The 7750-nt window shown below is 40.9% G+C and overlaps 1 long non-coding RNA gene across 1 annotated transcript; it reads left to right on the plus strand.

Moving 5' to 3' along the window:
• Positions 1-1872: 1872 nt before the first annotated feature.
• Positions 1873-6953, plus strand: LOC150066599 (uncharacterized). Its single transcript, XR_016539203.1, has 3 exons — positions 1873-2192; positions 4096-4245; positions 6503-6953. It is a non-coding gene; the product is annotated as an uncharacterized LOC150066599 (long non-coding RNA).
• The last annotated feature ends 797 nt before the right edge of the window (positions 6954-7750 follow it).

Consider the following 7750-nt stretch of genomic DNA (forward strand, 5'->3'; position numbering starts at 1 on the left):
ATACGAATGTAAGTGTGTTCAAATATATTTGATCTGCAGTTGTGTGAATTGTAGATGCTGAGGACAGACTGTAATAAACCACTAAACACAGTGTTTCCTTGAGCTCAAGGGCCACTCTAGAACATCAAGAACCTCTGGCTTGTCATCATGATGGATAGCCGTTGGGAACCTACTGTTTGCAGCTGGTAACTAAAGTCTGGGGCAGCTTTGGGAAACGGAACCTTTCATCTGTTGGAAGTCCAACTCCAGTTAGAGTCAGAATCGAATCCAGTCATTCTGGGTATATAGCATATGTGTGGTTCACACACAACCAGAATCTGAAGTTTTCTACTGAGTATGTGATAGAAGAAGTAAATGTGTATTTCTTGTATTATACATAATAAACTTTTAATTTAATTCTGAATCATAGTTGGGACTCCAGGAATCACTCTTCCCTAAAAAGCACAGTGAGAAAGCAGAATACCTTGTACTCAGGTAAAAAACTTTTATTACCTTATGGAAAGAGCCCTAAAAAAAAATGAAGAGTATTGCAAAAGAAGACATACTGCTGGGTGCACTAAGACATCAAATTCATAGAGCAAACATCCTGTTCATATCTTCCAAGCCATCTAGTACTTAGGCAAGTATATTGCATGATGATCTGATATGAGAAGAAAAAAAAAAAGCAAAGCTTAACTTCCTTTCTTCTTTGACGCCAATACTTTGGAAAGAGACTGCCAAACAGGTCAGGAGCCACTGCAGTGGAGTAGAGTTCCACTTTCTGCCAAAGCTCACAATACATTAGAGGGCAAAGGATATTATAGAAATCTGAGGCTTGCTGGGTTTGGTGGCACATACAGGTAATCCCAGCAAGATAGCAAGAACAGAAAAGGAGGTTAGGCAATCAAGGCAAAAGCCCTCTCCCTCAGAGATTCTGCATTCCTCACTATGGCCTTGAGCAGTCCCATAAGGCAGGCCCCGGACATCACAGCAGCATGGCCAGGTACTGTTGCGCATGCGCTCCCCTGGGCGTCGCATCATGACTCTTTGATCCTGGAAGACTTATGCTTGAATAGCCAACTAGTTTGGGCACACAGTCAAAGGGGTTAAAGGACACAGGGGGAGCTCACATGGGTGGTGTGGGGGTCTCTGATTGGGTCTGGGACTGCTAAGGCCCACCCACAGACTATCCAGTAATGGAGAGAGTCAGGCAGCTCTCTCCTAGAGGCACTTTGAATCCCAGGTGGTACCCACCCATGGGACCCCATCTGTCTAGGAAGAGCTCTGCTTATCCTTTTCTTTAATCTTTACTATTCTACTTCTCCCTTTATGTCTGTGGACTTTTTTGTGTCTGGGGGGGGGCATAGGGCTTGAACTCTGGGCCTGACACTGTTCCTGAGCTCTTCAGCTCAAGCCTACCACCCTACCCTTGAGCCACAGCTCCACTTCCCATTTTCTAGTAATTAATTGGAGATAAGAGTCTCACATTCTTTAGTGCCTGAGCTGGCTTTGAATCGTGATCCTCAGATCTCTCCCTCCTGAGTAGCTAGGATTACAGGCCTGAGCTATCACACCTGGCTTGTGGACTCTTTCTTCAAGGCCATAGAGACAAAGGACCTGATCCACGTCTTGCAGTTCTTCAGGATGAACAGTAGGATGGTAAGTATCAGACTAACCTGGGATTCATAGCAAGACCCTATCTTATTGGAGAATAAACAAAGCAAAACAGAAAAATGGTTCCCTAGTTGTTAAGTGATTGATGAAACTGAATGGTTGACAAAACCTTGAACTTCTGTAGGTCTGTAGCTTGCATGATTGACGTACTCCATCTCTAGTAACCTTTGCATGTATAGGCACTAAATGTCCATAATATGTTCACTGAATCAATGTGTCAAGACTAAAATTCTAGAAGGTAAAGTCCATGGAATCATCTCCCTATTCTCCAATTTTGGATTTGCTCCTCTGCTACCTCCACCAGCTGTCCACAGAGGCAGTGAGATGCCAGCTGTGTCTTCACTTTGGACTGTGGGAGTTACACATACCTGTTACTATGGAGACCTGGGCTTCCATGAATGAGACAGCAATTACTCCTCTCCTTCTTTTCCTGCCAAAGTCTACCAGCCATCTGCACACAAACCCACATCAAAAAAGCCTAGTGACAGGTCCACAGATGACAGCATGTGGATTAAATCTCATCAGTCTCCTATTGTTTTGTAAGTAAAGTTTCATTAGAACACAGTAATAACCGTTCATCTATGGATTGTTTTAGGCTGACTTTGGTGTTACAATGGCAACCTTGAGTAACAGAGAACACAACACACGGCCCAGAAACCTGAAGCCACACCCCAGCCATCTGCCTACCCATTTTTTCTTTCTTTCCTTTTTTTTTTTTGGTCGGTCGGTCATGGGGCTTGAACTCTTAGCCTGGGTATTGTAGCTGAGCTCTTCAGCTCAAGGCTACTGCCCTACCTTTTGAGCCACAGTGTCACTTCTGGTTTTCTAGTGGTTTATTGGAGATAAGAGTCTCACAGGCACAAACTTTAGTGCCTGGGCTGGCTTTGAATTGCAATCCTCAGATCTCAGCCCCCTGAGTGGCTAGAATTACAAGTATGAGACACCATGCCCAGCTATATCTGTTCTTTTAGAAAAAAATATATTTGCCTATCTAGATGCTTAGGACCAAATAACTATAATTATTATTAGAAAGTATTAACACAGCATTTACTAGTCATTTGCCTAGTAGTAACACAGCATTTGCTAGGCAGTATTTTAAGTCTTCTGCATTCTGCATCTGTTTCCTTAACAATCCTATGAAGTCAAATAACTACAATACTATGAAGTTAAAATAATACGGCTCATAAGTGGCGCCCTTGAAAGAAGAATACTATAAAATAGGTCTTCACAAAGATTTAAAAAAAAAAACGATTATCAAAAGCCCAGTGTTAGTTGCTCATGTCTGTCATCCTAGCCTCTCAGGAGGATTTTAGGATTTTAGGATCCTGGTTCAAAATCAGCCAAGGGAGAAAATCCATCAGACTTTTATCTAATTAACCACCAAAAAGCTAGAAGTGGAGCTGTGGCTCAAGTAGTATAAGGCTAGCCCAGAGCAAATAAGCTCAGGGAAAGCGCCTAATCCCCAAGGTCAAGCTCCAGGACCAGCACAAAATAAAAGAAAAAAAAATAACAGACTCAGTGTCCAAATAATGGAGACACAGCACTGAAACTTAATTGTTATTCTAGAGCCCGTGGCCATCATTTAGCTTCACTCACATTTATAAAAAGAACTTACCTGGGAAAGCAAGTTTAACTACCCTAAGGAAATGTAGATGGAGTAACTTTTGCCTCTTTGGGTAGGCCAAAGGCAAAATAAGATGACACAGGTTTAATCCTTTAAAAGCAAAGGCTATGTGCTTGTGTTCATTTTTTGGGCCTGTTTGCATAGACTAGCACCAGGAGATGGTAAGTGTTGAGGAGGTAACGTCTTAAGATACTCAATTTGCCCAGTAACTTTAGAGTAAGTGATTACTATATTTCAGCAATTCCCTAGCTAGTTTTTCCATTGTATTCCAAGTGATTGATAGGTTCAAAATTAATGAAAAATGAATCTGTGGATTTTGCTTATTGTTTTGTACTGGTACTGGGGTTTGAATTCAGGGCCTGAGTGGTGTATGTTATCTTTTATATCTCCATATCAGCTGAACCACAGCTGCACTTTTAGTTATTTAGTTAGTTACTTAGCTAGTTATGTTTAGTTGGAAATAAGAATTTCATGGACTTTCCTGTTTGGACTGACTTCAAACTGCAATCTTTAGCTCCTAGCCTCCCGAACAGCTAGGATTATAGGTGTGAGACACTGGTGACCAGCTACTTCTGTTTTTCATTCATATAGTGGAACCAGTGACTGGACTTGACATATTAGAATCTCCAGAGTTGGTCCTCTGACCTAGGACTCTGTTGGAAAACATTGGGAACAGAATTTTTAAAATTTCTAAATGATTAACTGTGAAATATAAGGGCTATTGACTTTTCTCTCCTTCCTTTCTTCCCTTCCTTTCTTCCATCCTTTCTTCCTTCCTTCCTTTGATTTCCTTTCTTTCTTTTTCATGACAATGCTAGAGATCAAGTCTGCAGGCTTGTGCATGCTATGAAAGAACTGGACAACTGAGCCACATCCCCAACCTACACTAAGAGTTAATAAGGGAAGATGATCAGCAACATAATGTTCTCACCAGCTAAATGACCAGAAGAAACTACTTCTATTTGGTGGTAGGTTCTATTGAATTACTTTCATGTTTTTCTGTACTGAACACTGATACATTTTCCAGGTATTATGAATAGGAGCTTTACATCTTTGCATGTCTGTCTCACTATACTCTCTGCATCATACATAAAGAACAACAGAAAAAGTTAAATAAATGAGTTAAATATCATTTTCTTTGGTAAAATGGTCTTGGTTGATTTTTTAAAAATAGATTCCATATTTAAGGGGATTTTCTCAGCAAAAACAGAAGCAAATTATCAGAGTCAAGACATTTCTTGTTCCTTATTTAATGTGTTAAGAGTGCCATTATTTCCTCTTAAGAACATTCTGGAAGGAGCGAGGAAAGTTTATCCCCTGACCACCCAACAGTAATCTGAGTCAATGAGATAAAACAAGCCCTTCAGAAAGTGAGCCCATTAAGATGTTATTTCTTCACATAGGAGGTGAATAAACTAAATTTAGCCAAAGACCCAAAATATTGGAGTTCTTACATTCCCTTCTGTGGAAGGAATTATTAATTTCCTATAATAAAAATAAGTGAAGACCGTGGGAAAAATGTTCCTGTTCTTCACCAGGGAGTTTCGTCTTTCACACCTTGTGCACAATGTGACCTGAAAATTTAGACAAACAACTTTTTTTCCCCCCCTTTCCCCTTTTGTTGGATGGTAAATACCAGCTGGAGCTTTGTGAGCAGTAACAAACCTGGCCTGGACCCAGGTAACCACCACCTGGAAACTTTCCACTCTGCCTTTATCCTCCCACTCAATGACTCTCAGTCCAAGAGAATGAGTAGAAGAAATCACTTCTGTGGGCTCTCTCAGCACTGGACTTTTCCTCATGGGTGAGGGTCCTCCCGATGCCACAACTCAAGAAATAGAGACCAAATGTAGTACCATAAGAAACAAAATGCATTTAGGATTGCCAGTAAGAATGGAAGAGGCTGCAGTGCCAGATCTTTTTCCCTCGGGTTTTCCCTACTAACTTCCAAACAATAGTATTTGCATCCCTAAGATCATCCTCACCTCGGGAAGACTGTCCCACCTGTGCACAAAGGGGTCAGGGTGGATAAACTCAGGAACAGCTATTGCCATGCCCAGTAAGCACTGCTGACCAAAAATGCAACTTCCTTTTTGAATCTAGATAATTCTGAAGTGAGTGTTCAGTTTCACAGTGAGGTTAAGGTCCTAGCACAGCTAGGACCCCTTTGTATTAAGGTTGATTTCTGGGGGAACTCAAACCAAGATGGGAATGGGATACTAATAATTGTTACGATGAATTCCAAAGCCAAATATGCATAATTGTGTGTGTGTGTGTGTGTGTGTGTGTGTGTGTGTGTGTGTGTGTGTTAGTAATAGGGCCTTAAACTCAGAGCCTGGGTGCTTTAAAAACCTTAGCATTTCACTCAAGGCTGACACTCTCCCACATGAGCCACAGCTCCATTTCAGGCCTTTTTAGTGATTAGCTGGACATAAAAACATCTTTGGGATTTAACTGCCGAGACTGGCTTTCAACCAAGATCCTCAGATCTCAGATTACAGATATGAGCCCTCATAGCCAGAGTTCAAATATGAATAATCTTTAATTCTCCTAAGGAGGATTTAAAGATGGCAATTGATTGCTGACGATGTCCTTCACTGGGTGAGTACTTTGCCACGAAGCCCTGAGTTTAATCTTCAGTACTTTCCTTTTTCTAAGTTTGGCAACTCCTTGATAAGCCAAAATTCAAACTTGCTAAACCCAAATTTCTTTGTATATTCATCTTAATGCTTCTCCATGCTCTGAGTAACTTCTGCTGGTAAATAGTTTCACAGAATGCATTTCTAGTCACTTTGATGTGCTTTAAAGGTTACAACCTCAGCTGTTGAATGAATCATGATTCTTAGGTGTTTTCTGGAACTAATTCTGATCTACCCAGAGTGCTTGACCATTTTTATTCCTGTATTCAACTAGAATGTATTATGCTGTGAAACCATAAGCTGTGATTAAGAAACATATATGCTACTTTAAAAGAAATTTTTTACTTAATTGCTTTTTACTATTTTTCTAGTTTTCTTTTCCTTCTAATGCTTTCTTCTCTTTCATTTTTCCTGGAATTTCACTGTGTTTACTTCTATCTTTTTAGGACACAATGACACAGTCTTACTACGATGCATACAGCAGATGTTATATACCCCTAAGCAAATTCTTTTTAAACCAAAGAGCTCATTTCCTAATCTGCTGGAAACTGGTTGTTGACAACTCGCAATTTTGTTTTTTTTCTAGGGATTGCCCTGAGCTGAAGGAAGCTACCTTGCTCATAATCACTCACCTTCTTGAGGCAATTCTGCACTCTAAAAAAACCCAGACACTTCGTCGCAATTTGGAATCCTTTTGAAGGGCTATGTCAGCCCCTTTGGCAATTGCATTGGGGTTCAGCTTCTCCTTTTGTCCTGTTCTTCACAAATACTGTTCCAGGGAACATACTTGAACAACCTCTACTGGAAAATCTCTGACTCTTGAATATGTTTCCAGGAAGTTCCAGGGATTGGGGATTCTGGCACTGGTGGTCCATACCTGTGATCCCAGAGACTTAAGAATCTCAGAGCAGAAAGATCAAGAATCAGTCAGATGCCAGTGGCTCACACCAACCATCCTAGCTATTCAGGGTGCTGAGATCTAAAAGAACCAGTTCAAAGCCAGTCTGGGCAGGAAACTGTGGGACTCTTATCTCCAATAAAATACTCTCAAGATGGCCAGAAATGGAGCTGGGCTTCAAGTGATAGTGCTAACCTTGAGGGGAAAAATAGTAATTTTCTTGAACAATTTCAAAACAGCAATACGCATAACTAAAAAGAACTCGCCATTGTCTGTAATGGACAGCTGTTGTTTTTTCTTACATCATGGTAATGGAAGCAATTCCATTGTTTTAGATACTCCTTAGGTCTTTCTAGGAGTCACCACACATCTTACTAGTTTCTTTCATTTTTGAAGAATTCAGGAAAATCTTTCCTGGAATCTTTCCCCAAACTCAATAAGATTTGGTATGTGTGGGGGGGAGGGGCAAGTTTTGAAGAAGAGAAAAATGTTGCAGGTGGCTGGAATATTCCAGATGTTTCCTGGGTTCAACTTCTAAGATCAAGGCATTGCCCTAGGTATAGCCAAAGAACCTCCAAGAACAGGAAGAATGCAAGGAATGGTTTACTAGCAACCTTGAGGTGTTAAGGCAAGACACTTTGGGAAAGGCCTACTTTCTCAAAACTGCTGGGATGTGGGGTTTCCATAATTTAATAACGTGGTGAAACCAAATGAAAAGAGATGAGGACTCTCCTTTTGTGGCCTGCTTTAAGAACTTTGGCAACTGCAGTCATCCGTCTCTAATTTTGAAGTGAGGGAAGTGCCAGCACATTTAATCCCTTTGCCCTTTCTGGTTTAGTTCTACCAGTGGAAGGGTGTAGAAAAGTCACCATATGCCTTCAAGCCTTCAAGGTGAATACTTGACCTTGAAAAGGACAGAGGGCCAATATCTCAACC

Source organism: Megascapheus bottae, chromosome 2 (genome assembly GCF_031878675.1).
Source record: "Megascapheus bottae isolate mThoBot1 chromosome 2, mThoBot2.hap1, whole genome shotgun sequence".
Classification (NCBI taxonomy): Eukaryota; Metazoa; Chordata; class Mammalia; order Rodentia; family Geomyidae; genus Megascapheus; species Megascapheus bottae.